This window comes from Hylobates moloch, unplaced genomic scaffold (genome assembly GCF_009828535.3).
Source record: "Hylobates moloch isolate HMO894 unplaced genomic scaffold, HMol_V3 SCAFFOLD_10, whole genome shotgun sequence".
NCBI classification, from domain to species: domain Eukaryota; kingdom Metazoa; phylum Chordata; class Mammalia; order Primates; family Hylobatidae; genus Hylobates; species Hylobates moloch.
Window position 1 is genome coordinate 19,043,533 of NW_026652285.1, and position 13,845 is coordinate 19,057,377.

A 13,845-nucleotide genomic window follows, 5' to 3' on the forward strand; every position below is an offset into this window, starting at 1 on the left:
CCCATCTCTACTAAAAATACGAAAATTAGCTGGGTATGGTGGCACACGCCTCTAATCCCAGCTACTCAGGAGGCTGAGACAGGAGAATCGCTTGAACCTGGGAGGTGGAGTTTTCAGTGAGCTGAGATTGTGCCACTGCACTCCAGCCTGGGCAACAGAGTGAGACTTTGACTCAAAAAAACAAACAAACAAACAAACAAACAAACAAAAAAAACTGTGGTGGCCCTGTCACCAGAAATATGTAAGATGTAGTTTATAATTCCCTGGCTAGGGTTTTATAGCTCAAAACCAAGTACTGAACAGAGCTTGGCCTAAATTAATGGTTTTCAAACTTGGTTCCATGGTATCCTGGGGGTTTCTTATAATTCTCAGGGGGTTCCATGGATATTCATATTCAGGGGATCATTTCTCATCACTGCTGTGACCATGGCAACTCCATTCTTATCTGTTCACAGATTAGGACTCTGCAGAAGGTTTTGTTTGAGGAAAGGCTTTTACTGCTGAAAACTAACAGTAGGATATTCTATGGAATACCTGACCAGTACTCCTTGAAACTTCAGTCATGAAAAACAAGGAGAGACTGAGAAACTCTCAAGAACCAGAGGAGACCAAGGAGACACAAACACCAAATGCAATGTGATATCCTGGATGGAATGCCAGAATGGAAAAGGGACCTTAGGAGAAAAATTCATGAAATCCGAATAAAGTCTGGAGTTTAGTTCACAGTAAAGCACCAGTGTTGACATCTTCATTTTGGCAAATGTTCCACTATGATGTAGGATGTTAACATTAAGGGAACTGGATAAGGGATATATGGGAACTTTCTGTACTTTCTTTTCAACTTTTCTGTAAATATAGAATTATTAAACCCAAATTGTAAAAGTTTATTTTAAAAAATTAGCATTCAAAAACCGTCAGACAAATGAGCTCCAAATACATCCAGAGATGAGAAGAAAGATGGTGACCTGATTCTGGAAGTTCAGATGTCCATGTTGGTGACCTGATTCAGGAAGTCTTTCAGGAGGATATCAAGCTTGGATCTTGGATAGAGCTGGGATGCGAGGCACTGGGGATTGGGCAATATCCCTGCCTGTAGGATTCTTTGTGGAATGCTGGATATTCATATTCCGGTCTTTTCTTATCTCTGGCTGCCTCAGGGAAGTAAGAACCCACCTGGGAAAGAGAGGACAGGACTGAAGAGGGACTCAAGGAAGTTGAGCTTACTGGATTGGGGGTAAATGTTAAAGTTCCAGTTTGAACAGGTTTGGAGGGAGAGATGGATGGTGGGGAGGGCATCATACCTTCATCCTTGCTAAATACTTCCTCTTCTTTCCAGCAGAGCCCAAGCTGGAGACCAGGAGAATCTAGAGGAAGGAGGTGACACAGGCCTGCTCCTAGTCTGATGGGAAAACCTACGTTATACCCTCAAGGAACCCCAATCTGGTATGGGAGACACACTCCCTGACTTCCGAGAGCTCTCTGTCTGAACGAGTGGATGCAATGCCTACCTTTAAGGAGACCCTCTGTCTTGGGAGGGACACAGCTTCTTCTCCAATCTGAAGGGGAGATGGGACACATCACATGCACACTGGTGGTAGCTGGACTGACCTTTAGACATTAGTATTCAGGGACAAGGAGAGCCTGGGAGGAAGGCTTGAGGATGACCTGTGGTCCTTCGTGAAGAGAAGGCCAGTGTAAAGGGTGCTGGGATGGAGCTGATGGGCCCCCGGGGAGTGGGCCCTGCTCAGACATAGATGTCCATATTGGTGACCAAGCTCTGATCTGTTGTCCCCACAGGGGTCTATACCAGCTGAAAAGCAGTGAGGAGACAGGGAAAGACAGGAGACACACAGAGCCATATATGGAAGAAGATCTGAAGTGGAGTGATAAAGATAAATATGAGGCTGGGCGCGGTGGCTCATGCCTGTAATCCCAGCACTTTGGAAGGCTGAAGCCTGTGGATCACCTGAGGTCAGGAGTTCAAGACCAGCCTCACCAACATGGTGAAGGCCCATCTCTCCTAAAAATACAAAAAATTAGTAGGGCATGGTGGCACGCGCCTGTAGTCCCAGCTACTCTGGAGGCTGAGACAGGAGAATTGCTTAAACCTGGGAGGCAGAGGTTGCAGTGAGCTGAGATCTAGCCACTGCACTCCAACTTGGGTGACAGAGCGAGACTCCGTCTAAAAAAAAAAAAAGAAAGAAAAAATAATAGATATTAGTATATGATTAAAATGCAGGCAGAAGGCCGGGCCCCGTGGCTCACGCCTGTAATCCCAGCACTTTGGGAGGCCGAGGCGGGCGGATCACAAGGTCAGGAGATCGAGACCATCCTGGCTAACACAGTGAAACCCCGTCTCTACTAAAAATACAAAAAATTAGCCGGGCGAGGTGGCAGGCGCCTGTAGTCCCAGCTACTCAGGAGGCTGAGGCAGGAGAATGGCGTGAACCCCGGGAGAGCGAGACTCCCTCTAAAAAAAAAAAAAAAAAAAAAAATGCAGGCAGAAGCGAAGAGAGATTCCTGCTCCCAGACCTCCCCTCACTCCCCACCCTATCCCCCACCCCTGCCCTGGCCCCAGCTGGCACCCCATTTGCGTCTCCCTGTGTCCATGCTCCCCAGTCAGGCGTTACCTCAGTATTTTCTTTCACTAGGGGTCAAAGGCAAACAGAGCCAAAATCCACATGCGCCAGCTTGCAGGGGAAGAGGATCTCTGGAAAAGAAGGAGAGTGAGAGCAGGTACAGCCCCCATCTACCATGTGGTACACACCAGGCTGGGTCAGGAGGAGGGGGCAGGGAAGAGCCGTCCCGGGGGCCTGTGCAGAGTTGGGCACAACACGGCAGTCAGTAATAGTTGATGACTGACTGAATGAGTAGCATGCAATCAATATTAGAGAATGGGCCATAGCACAGTGGTTAAAGCCTGTGTTCGAATCTCAGCTCTGCAACTTCCTAGCTGTGTGACTTTGGGCAAATTACTTAACCTCTCTGAGCCTCAGTTTCCTCATCTGTAAAATGAGGATAAGAATATTAAAGGAACCTACATCCTAGGACTGTTGTGGCCTTGCATCTAGCTCATGCCTACACGGACCTTACAACAGGGCCTGGCACACAGGAAACGCGAAAAAGCCCTTAGCCTGTGTCGTACAGGTACTACATGAGTGTGGTTTTCCTGTCTGTGACATGCATCTGTGCTCACTGGGGATATGGTGTGTGCAGGGGGTGCTTCTGGGCTGGTGATAGTGAGGGTGGCAGGTGGTATTGGAGGGTGGGAGGAGCTCTAGCTTTGTGGCCAGGCCGGGCAGATGTGGGATCGATTCACAGCTTTACCACTTCCCAGCCAGGGGGGAGCCCCAGCAAGGGGCTTCCCCTCACAACAGAATGGGCCTAAGCCCTTCCTGGGGCATTGTCAGTGAGGAGGTGCAAAGTGCCTCTTCAAACACTACAGAGAGCTGTAATTTTTTTTTTTTTTAGATGGAGTTTTGCTCTTTTTGCCCAGGCTGGAGTGCAGTGGTACGATCCCAGCTCACTGCAACCTCTGCCTCCTGGTTTCAAGCGATTCTCCTGCCGCAGCCTCCTGGGTAGCTGGGATTACAGGTATCCGCCATCACGCCCAACTAATTTTTTTTGTATTTTTAATAGAGACGGTGTTTCATCATGTTGGCCAGGCTGGTCTTGAACTCCTGACCTCAGGTGATCCACCCACCTCGACCTCCCAAAGTGCAGGGATTACAGGCATGAGCCACCACGCCGGGCCAAGAGCTGTAATTCTTTCCAGTGTTATGCATGGTCTGTTGTATGTGGCTGTGTGTGTCTAGAAGCCATGTAGATTTGGAAATAGGGGACATGTGGACCAATGAGAGAAGACTGATCTGGCTGTCGGGACACCTGGGTTCTTTCTGAGCTTGAGAAAGGGGATCTTGCGCAACGCCTCGGCCCTTCTGACTCTCCAGCTATAAAATAGAGGTATTAAGGCTGACGTCCCAGAGCCGTTGTGAGGATTAAATGAGACGTCATGTGTGGTGTGGTCAGCTCACAATAGTTCCTCAGCAAAAGGGAGGGAGGCAGCTCTGTTCTGATCTTTCCAACTACTGGTGGTGCCTGTGGTCAGTTTCCAGCCACGTCATCCTGTGATCTTTTCCAGGCATGCACACAGATGGAGACCTGTTTGTGCAAATAGCCACTTCTTTAGATGAAGGGGGAGGGCATCCCTTGGACCATCCTGGGTCCCTTGGACCAGCTGGGAGTAACAGATAAGCCAGGCTGCCTGGGTTTGAATTCCAGCTCAGCCACTTGCTAGCTTTGTGACTTCAGGCTACTGACTTGACCTCTCTGTGCCTCTCTTTCCTCCTTTGAAATTGGAGACAATTGGAGCACCCATCTCAGAGGGCTTTTGGAGGAGTACAAAGGTGTAAAGTGCTTACGGCAGAGCCTGGCACAATCATTTGTTGTCATTCTGAAGTTGGGCCGGGTCTGGAGGGTGTGCTCCGCTGCTCAGTTCCCACGCCTTTCCTGGCCAGCAGATATCTCATCCCCTGGAACAGTCCCTCCTGAGCTCTGACCAGTCTCCCTCAGGCGGAAGTTCCTAGAAGGGTGCAACCTGGGGCAACAGCCAGGGCAAGCTGCTAAAATGATCACACTTCAGAGGAGGCCTCCGGATGTCAGTGGGACAGATTTTGTTGGAAAGCGAATGTTCATAATGTTCAGGAAAGACAAGTGAAGGGCACCCTTTTGCAGGTCCCCAGTTGGGTAGGAAAGAACCAGCCTTTCTCAGCTCTCTTCTCCTCACTCAGACTCCCTCCCACCCAAAACTCAGAAGGAGCCTTAGGGGATAGTCAGAGTGGTCTTTGGCAAGGTCAGAGGTCTGATACTCTGAAGTTCAAATCTCACTGCCCTGTCAGTGACCTCAAGAGGGGGAGAACCAGGAGTAGAAAAATGTAAAGAGGGTGACTACAGGGGGTGGGGTGGGGGCTGGGGGAGGTATGATTGGAGTGAGAGAAGAAATGGTGGGCTGTCAAAAAGAGGGAAACAGAAACTGTGGGGATCTGCTGTACCCAAAATAGGCAGAGGGCCACATGTGCCTGTAGATGTGTGTGTAAGTGTGCATCGGTGAATGTGTGAATGAATGAATGTGTGTGAGAGCGCAGGTGGGTTTGAGTGGGTATGAGTGCCTGAGTCTGACAGTGCAGAGAGAATCATAGACTCACCCATGGGTGGAGACTTTTTCTGTTCATCCCCCTTATTTTCCAGTTGAGGAAACTGAGGCTCATTGATGGGCAGTGAAATGCCCAGACATGCTGGGAGGGGGCGGAGAGGAGCTTTTCCTAGCTTGGTCTTCCCTTCAGTGTCCCCTCCCCCCACCCCCCAGCTATTTCTTGAGGTCAGAGGGAGGGGGCAAACCAGGGCTGCTGGGGAGAGGAGGAGGGGGGTGGGAGGCAGCCTTGCAGGGCACAGGGGCTCTGCGGGAAGGGTCCGGACACGTGGCCTCCCCATTTTCTGCGGACGTGGACTCCCCACCCAGCAGAGACGTGTCATCCCTGGAGCGGGCAGCAGAGCCTCTCCAGCTTTTCTGCCAGATCCAGCCTCGAATGCGGGGAGGGCCCTTCAGAAGGACGCTTGGGCAGGTTCCCAGTCTGAGAAAGCTGAGCCCTAAAAGGGAGTGGGTGAACCTGGGCCCACCCAAGTTCAGGCCCTCCCCTGCCCGCCTCTCCTCAGTGTCCCCATCTGGGAAATGGGAGAAAGTCAGGGAACTCTATCTGCCGTGGGAAGGTAGAATCTGGGTGAGGGGCGTGCAAGTCTTCGAAGCCCCCTTCCGATGGCAATCGGGGAGCAAGACCTCATCCCAGGCCTGCCTGTGGCTTCCTCCCCCACTTCAGAGCCCCCTGCCTGGGAGAGGCACCCTCTCCCTGACTGTGGGGGAGGAGGAGAAAGAGGGTCCATGTCAGGAGAGGGAAGCTGCAGCCAGAACAGACATTCCCAATGACTCACAGCCCCGGAATGCCTTGAGAGCCGCAGGGACAGCCCCCTGTTCAACTGGGGCAGCTGGAGACCCAGGACCCTGGGGGGCAGGGAGGCAAAGTGAGGGGGAGGCAGGGGTCAGAGGCAGAGCCTGGAGACAGGATTGAAGCAAAGGTCCCTGAGAGCAGCTGAGAGATGGAAGACAGTGTATCGCCCACCTCATCCTAGCCACATACTGTGGTCCTCACACAGCAGAAGGAGGAAGACTAGATCTTACAGAGGACCCCCTCCTAGACCACCATGGAACTCTTCTTCTTGTGAACGCTTGAAAAGAGGAGGAATGTCCTGCCCCTGTCCCTTTCTGGGTCTGATCCTAGCACCCTCCTGCCCTGAGGAGGCAGGGGGATGGCTACAATGACCTGAGAGCCCCCACCTGATTCTCACCCACTCCAACCCACTTCATTGTCATGCTTCTCCCATGACCTCTGTCCCCTCCACTTTCTGGGCCTCAGGTTTGAGGAGGGCAAACTGAGGCCCAGCCTGGTCATGGGGGGCGCTTGAGGAACACAGCTGCTCTCCCCAGGCCAGCCTGACCCAGCAGAGCTCTGGGCTCAGGGCCTCTGTGTTCTGCTCTTCCTCCCTCCAGCGAAGATGCAGCTAAGCCTCCAGTCTACGTGGCAGGCAAGGGGGGAGCTTGCGAGGGAGGGGAGCTGGGAATGAGGTCAGCGGGTTGGATGGGCCAGGCCATGGCTGCGAAGGCATCTGGGCTGCAGCAGTCTGGAAGGTAGGGGCCTCCGGGTCAGGCCACTCCCAGCCCAAACCCGCCATCCACCCGCCCACCATGGCCTCCTTCCCGTCTCCTGCTCCTCCCCTCCCTGCAGCCCACATTCCGCCCGCCCAGGCCAGATGGTTCGCATCAAGGCTTTTCCATGTGGCAGTTCCTCCCTGCCCACCAGACTCCCTTCCCCCTCTGGCCACATGGCTCAGCTAAGAGTTGGGGAGCAGCTCTCTTGGGCTGTCCTCCTAGGTCCAAACTGGGATTATGTGGGATCCCCATGTCATGCTGTCATCACCATCCTCAGTGACCTCCCTGGCCCTGCCAGCTCCCCAGCCCCAACCGCCTGGGCTCTTGAAGTGTCACAGGGTTCTTACCTCTGATCCCTCAATCCCAGCTGTGTGACCTCTGGCAGCTACTTTCCTTCTCTGGGCCTCAGTTTTCTAATCTGTACAAGGAGGGGAGAACAGAATAAACTCGAAATTTCCTTCCAGCAGAATGTCTCTTATTCTGTGATATTTCCACCTAGAGACTCTAAAGCTCTGGGATCCAGCAGAGGTCAAACCGCAACTCTGGAGGGGTTATCTGGTCTACCTCTTTACCTGCTCCCAGCCCCATTTGTTTGTTCATCTCCATATCCATGAATTCCTCCCAACCCACCTATACTTTCCTCGAATCTTTCCCTCCCTTTAAGGGCCCCAGCCTTCTAACTTGAGTCCTTCTGCTCTCACCAAGGTATAAGTCCTCTGGGTGAGTTCTCGGCAAAAGGATCACAACCATTCTCCTCTCAAAGGCAGTCACCAACTCTCTATGGCCACCACTGAGTATAACTCCTTCCCCCAGAATCCCAGGCCTCTAGAAGTTGGCCCTAGCCTGCTTTTCCAGCCTTATCTTCCTCTGCTCATGGCCTTCTCTCTCTTTCTGTCTGTCTGTCTGTCTCTCACTCAATCTGTGTCAAGCTTCCCAGGCTGGGCGGTGCCTTTCCTCCCATTTAAACCGTGCATTTGAACCCTATCACCCACCCTCCCAAGCCTGGCTGGAAAGCCACCTCCTCCATGCAGCCTTCCTTATCTCTCATTGGCACTCCCATCATCCTTTGTGTCTAGAGGCTTCCATTTACTGAGCAAGACATAGACCAGCAAGGTGGTCTCACTACTACCCCAGTTCACAGACTGGGGAAATGAAGTTCCAAGATGAAGCATTTATTCAAAATCACACAGCCAGTGCTGCCTCAAGTGAGGGGCATTTTTGTGTGTGTTTTATTCCTCTTCCTGGCTCCCCACTCTCCCAGAATAGGAGCTATTGTCCCCAGAGCTCTCCCCAGCACACGGCTGGCCCCAGAAGGCCTGAAGTAACCACTCAGTGAATAGGATCAACTAGAGGGCCGGCAACAGGCACCAAACTCAGCATATTGTCCCCCAAGCAGGGTCCTTGCCCAGCCAGAAGCCCGGGGTCATCCATGTTCCTCACCACCCCACCCCACATCCAATCCAACCCCAGCACCTGTACATTTTGCTTCCCAAAGGGCTCTCAAGTCCATCCTCTTCTCTCCATCTCCATTCCCACCTACCGGGGCTTCCTCACCTGGGCAAGTATAGCAGCCTCTCAGCTGCTCCTCCACCTTCGCCCACAGCCCTCCTCCCGCAGGTACCTACTCCATCGAGTGCCCATGGCGTTCTTTTACAAATGCAGACCTGATTGTGACCCTCCCCTGCCTCAGGCCCTCTGCTGGGGCCCATAGCTCAAAGGAGGCAAACTACACCCATGATGGGGCTTCTCTGGCCTTCCCAGCCTTTGCCTGTGGTGCTCCAGCCACACTGGCCTTCCCTGAATTCCCTGGGCATCCAGCACTCACCATGCTCCCTCTTGCCTTTGCATATGTGGTCCCATCACTCTCCACCCTGCCTCCTATCCTTTCCCATCAGCCTACCCAGGGAAGCCTTCCTAGGGCTCCAGGACTAGAGCAGACCCTCTGCCATGTCTGCCCATTCAAAGCTCTGCGTTCTTCTCCTTAGTAACCTTAATGGCTGCACCTCCACGTTTATTCATGTGATATCATTGCTGTCTGTGTCTTTACCAGACACAAACTCCATCAGGCAGACACAGAGTCTGTGCTGCTCACCATTAAATGCCTAGTACCCAGCAAAGTGCCTGGCACGTGACTATTGTTGCATGAATTTATCAGCAAATGAATGTAGCTCCTTAGCAAAATGGGGTGGGGGTGGCTTTTGGGAAGAAGGCAAGGTCATATTATCCATACGGGATCCTTTCTGTGTCCGAGCCAGACTGTCTAAAGGGGCCCTCTGCCAGGACCCCTGCCTAACAACCCGCCCTGAAACTCCATAATCCGAAGTTTGCCAGGAGGAAGAACTGGTGGCTGGGGCAGAAGCGGAAGACAGGAGACATCAGTGGCCAAGGCTTACCTGGAGTGGGGTTTGTGGGGGCTGGGTGTCAAGGAAGGAGATAAAGATCTGGAAGGTACCTCTGCCCAACAGAGGCTTCTCCTCAGCACCCCCTTCTTTTATTTAAATTCAGGATTCAAAGGAACCCTGGCATTTATCTCCCAAACACAACACGGCAACCAGACATCTGGCTGTGATGCAAGCCCTGCACCACCCGCCCCCCTGGCCACGCCCCCTATGGCTGCTGCTCTTTCTCCCCTGGAGCATCTCACCAAGGCTGCCTGCCCGCCTACAGCATGAGGAGACCCGGCAGAGCGCCATCCCCCAGGATGGGCACCAGAGAACCGGGGACTGGGGAAGAGGAGATACTGGAAGAGAATAAGGGAGGAAGAGAGGGAGGGAGAAAAAAATATGTGGGTGGAGGAGTGGAACAATGGGCCAGAGACTGAGGAAAGAAAAGGAAAGGAAGAAAAACTAAGAAAAGGAAGAAAAATGCATGAAGAGAAAAATTTGAAGGCAGAGAGGTTAGGGGGTGGGGGAGAGAAAAGGTAAATGAATAGAAAAAAGAAAGGAAGAAAGGAATGGAGAAAAGAAAATGGGATAAAACGGGCACAGAATTGAACCAAACCAGAAAGGTATAAATATTCAATCAATTCATGGGGCCAACGCTTTCTTTTTTTTTCTTTTTTCTTTCTTTCTTTCTGTCTGTCTGTCTTTCTTTCTTTCTTTCTTTCTTTCTTTTTTTTAGAGAGAGTTTTGCTTTTTTTGCCCAGGCTGGAGTGCAATAGTGTGATCTCGGGTCACTGCAACCCCTGCCTCCTGGGTTCAAGTGATTCTCCTGCCTCAGCCTCCCAAGTAGCTGGTACTACAGGCGCATGCCACCATGCCCAGCTAATTTTTGTATTTTTAGTAGAGATGGGGTTTCACCATGTTGGCTAGGCTGGGGTCTCAACCTCAGGTGATCCACCTGCCTCAGCCTCCCAAAGTGTTAGGATTACAGGCATGAGCCACCGCGCCCCGCAAAGCCAACTTTTAAGAAGAACTACACTGCCTCCAGACATCAGGAGCAGGGAGGGATGTGACAGAAAAGCTGCCAGCTACCCTGGCTGGGACCTGGTGGGATGGCTGGAGAGGGCCTGGGAGCTGGGGCCATGACAGACCTCGTGTCACCTGGGGCCATGCCCCCAGCCCTTCTCTCTCCAGCTCCCAAGTTCTCCTCCTAGGACTGGGGTGGGGGTGGTGGAGGCGGTGGGGCAGAGAATGGGGTGGGATCCGTCCAGGACTAGAAAACAAGGTTCATCTTCAAAAGCCTGGAATGAGGGCTTGTTCTAGGGGAGAATGAGGGGGAGGCTGGGCCTTGCTGTGGACATTTGAGGGCTCGGGTCACCTGGGAAGAAAAGGAAAGGGGGAAGGAGAGCGAAAGAGGCAAGTGAGATCCAGAAAAGGAGCTCTGGAGACAGAGGGGGTTGGAGAAAGCAGCGAAGTAGCTTGGAAGACAGAGGAGGGATGCAGGGGCCTGAAAGGAACGCAGGATCCAGGATGGAAAGAAAGAGAAAGAGCAGGGGAGAGAAGCCTCTCTAGACTCCTGCCACAGCCAGACTCCTCCTCCCAGTCGCTGCCCTCTGACCTTGCTTCCTGGCCTCGCACACACTCCTTAGCCCACTCCAGTCCAGCTTCCTTGCCCATCTCTCCACCACAGCAGCTCACACTGTGGAGATCAATCACCACCATTCTGCTAAGTCCAGGGAACGTTTTACTCCTTACCATACTAGTTCTCTCTGCAGCATATAACTCTACTTCCTTCTAGTACCATCTGTTTCCTCTGCACCCATGACCTCCCAATCCCTCTCACCCAGCCGTCCTTCTCTGGCCACTCTTGCCCTATCTTCTCCTCCTCCACCCAGCCCTTACACCCCGAGGGTCTCCGAGGCTCAGTGCCAGCCCCTCCACACTCCTCCCTCCATGCTTTCTCTGAGACAACACCATCCACAACCCCAGCTTCAGTTACCATCGTCCTGGGACCCACATTTGTCTCTCCTCTGAACTCCTGACCCAGGCGCCCAAGGGTTTCCTCCATATTTCTAATTGGATGTCTCACAGGCTTCAAACACTCAGCACGGACAAAACCTACTTCATCATCTTCCCACTAACCCTGGAAAGGAAAGAAGGAGGGAGGAAGGGAGAGAGGGAAATCCTAGGAGGCTGGAGGACTTGGGTTTGGGGCTAAGGCATAGAAGAGCAGAGCTGTACCTGGAAGCTGAGGAACCTAGCAAAGGGCTCCAACCGTGCAATGCTAAAGCAAGGGAAGAAGAAGGGCCTGCACACACCCGGGATCTGTCCCCAGACTCTGCTCCAGGCTCCCTCAACAGGAACTGTGCAGGGCTCCATAATAGAGACTCATGGAGAGCTTCATCCTGGGGTCTTCACTGCACCCCCACTCTTAGACCCCACCCTTCTCTCTCCTCAGCCCCTCTCCTAGGAACCCCCTCTCTATCATCAGTCCAGGGCTAGAGGTGGGGGCAGAGAAGCGTTCTGGAGAATCGGAGTTGGGGGAAGAGCAACAGAACCTCAACTGGAGGCTGCAGCAGCTGGAAAGGGTGACCCGGCTGTGCAGGGCAGGGGTGCATGCCCCCCACCAGGTGCACAACACCTGGGCTACCTCTTCCAGGTGTGTTCTCCTCCTTTGTCCCACACCATGGAGTCCAGATGGGGCGCCTGAGGAGCTCTGAGGGTGGGGGCCTTTTCCCTCCTTCTTTGGTGTTGGGGGGCACTTGGGGAAATTTGGAGAAGGAGAGAACTCAGAGCTCAGCACTTTCCTCTTTCTGTTTTTCTTCTTAAGGAATTTTTTTTCCCTAACTGCTGATGACTTTACCATTTCTTGGGGGTGTGGGGAGGAGATTTTGGCTTTTGCTCCCCCCCACTTTAAGTGCCGGACAAAGTCTTACATTCCACAAGAAGCCAGAGCTTCAGAGTTTCCTAAAGATGAGGTGGCGTCTCCTCCTCTCACAGGCACAAGCTCCCTCCTCCTCCCACCCCCCATCCCCCCAGTCTGCAGCCCTCAGTCCTGGCCAGGAAGGCCCAGCCAGGCTGGGAGGAGACCCCAAGCACATTCTTCCTCTCACTGTCATACTGCAGAAATTAAAGACACATCTTCGGCCTGGGCGCCCGCCAAGCGTTTTAAGTCGAAGAGTGGCAGGGGAGGCCTTGAGCCTCAGCTCCATGCCACGTGTAAAGGATGCTTGGAAACTGTCTGCCTCGGCCCCTGGGAGGAAGGCCTGGAACTGGACATTGGGGTGATGGCTGTCACACGCCAGGCACACAAAACCCCAATACCAGGGATCCCCAAATATCCTTCAGAACCCCAGGCCCATGATGTAGCAACTCCCAATTCACACCTCGGAGGTTTCAACTCTTCTTTAAGATGGGCGTGGGAAAGCCTGGATGGGAAACATATGGGGAGGGGCGGGGAGCTGCAGGCAGGAGCCCTTCTCGCTACGAAAACCCAAGAAGCAAGGAGGTGGACAGGTCACTAACCCTCATACTACCAAGCCCTGTGGCACCCTGCCCTAGACCACCACTCTAAATGTCTGTTCCCTCCAAAAACAGGACCCCTGTCCCCTATTAGGGAGGGGGTCTCTTGGAGCTGACCCCCAGTAGAGGGCAGAACTTTGGTGGGTTCAAGAACTGCCATCTCAGCACCTCAGCCCCCCAGTCCTGCCCTGCAGTCGCTGGCACTAGGCGGGGGCAGACCCTGGGCCACAAGTTGCCGCCACATGGTCGGGATAATTGATGAAGGTCCGTCCCTCCATTGCTGTCTCCAGCCCTGCCACTCTGGAAACTCTATATTTTCCCTTTAATTATAGCCCCTGCAGTCTCCCTCTGCTGCCCCACCCGCACCGCTCATCCTGGCTGCCCACGGCCAGCCGACGTGGCTGCCTCCCCTTCTGTTCCTTTTTTTTCCCCTTTGCCTTCGTTGCACAAAACCAGCTGGGGGAGGGCGTGGAGAGGGGCGGGGGGAGGCAATGGAATCTTGGATGGTTTGGGGGAGGCGGGACTCCCCGCTTCCACGTTTGCAGCTCTGGAGCACCGGGGGTGGGGAGCTGCTCAGGAGAGAGAGAAATGAACAGGGCACTGCAAGGAGACCCCCAGGCCTTCTCTCAGCCCTACAGAGTTTCTCAGGACGAGGTAGATTGGGATTGAGGCAGAGCCTTGTTGGGGGATTGGGACGTGGAGGAAGACAGGACTTGGAGTTCTAGAGGCATCTTCCCTAGATATAGCCTGCTGTCCTTCGGGTCCCCAGCCCCTTTCAGAGTGTACAGATGATTCTCTCTGGTTCCTAAGGCAGAGAGCAATGACCAGGATTTTCAGGAAAGAGAGGAGGCAGTGGGAAGTAGCCCCTAAAATAAAGTCAATCATCCTCTGCAGCCCATCCCACACCTCCAAAGGCAAGTTTCACCCAGACACCCAAAATATCCCATACATCCCCAACACTGAGTCCAGGTACAATGGGAGAAGGGGCTTTATGCAGCTCCCAGAAAGACACCTCTTTAGCTAAGTGCCCTCCCTCCACCCAGGTTCTCTCTGGTTTGACTGTGCTGGGTAGGAGGGTCTCTAAGCAGCCCCTGGCCATAGCCATGGCAAACAAAACTCTTCTCTAAGTCACCAATGATCACAGGCCTCCCACTAAAAATACTTCCCAACTCTGAGGTGGAA

General features: G+C 53.2%; 1 long non-coding RNA gene across 2 annotated transcripts; it reads right to left on the reverse strand.

Annotated features, from left to right (window-relative positions):
* Positions 1-863: 863 nt before the first annotated feature.
* On the reverse strand, positions 864-7,181 carry LOC116474648 (uncharacterized). 2 transcript variants are annotated; one of them, XR_004249725.2, is made up of 6 exons: positions 7,108-7,167; positions 4,422-4,597; positions 2,631-2,710; positions 1,509-1,673; positions 1,302-1,364; positions 864-1,173 (listed from the first exon to the last, which is right to left on the reverse strand). It is a non-coding gene; the product is annotated as an uncharacterized LOC116474648 (long non-coding RNA). The 2 variants fall into 2 exon arrangements; XR_009215263.1 differs by lacking the exon at positions 4,422-4,597 and having other exon boundaries at positions 922-1,173; positions 7,108-7,181.
* Between the last annotated feature and the right edge of the window lie 6,664 nt (positions 7,182-13,845).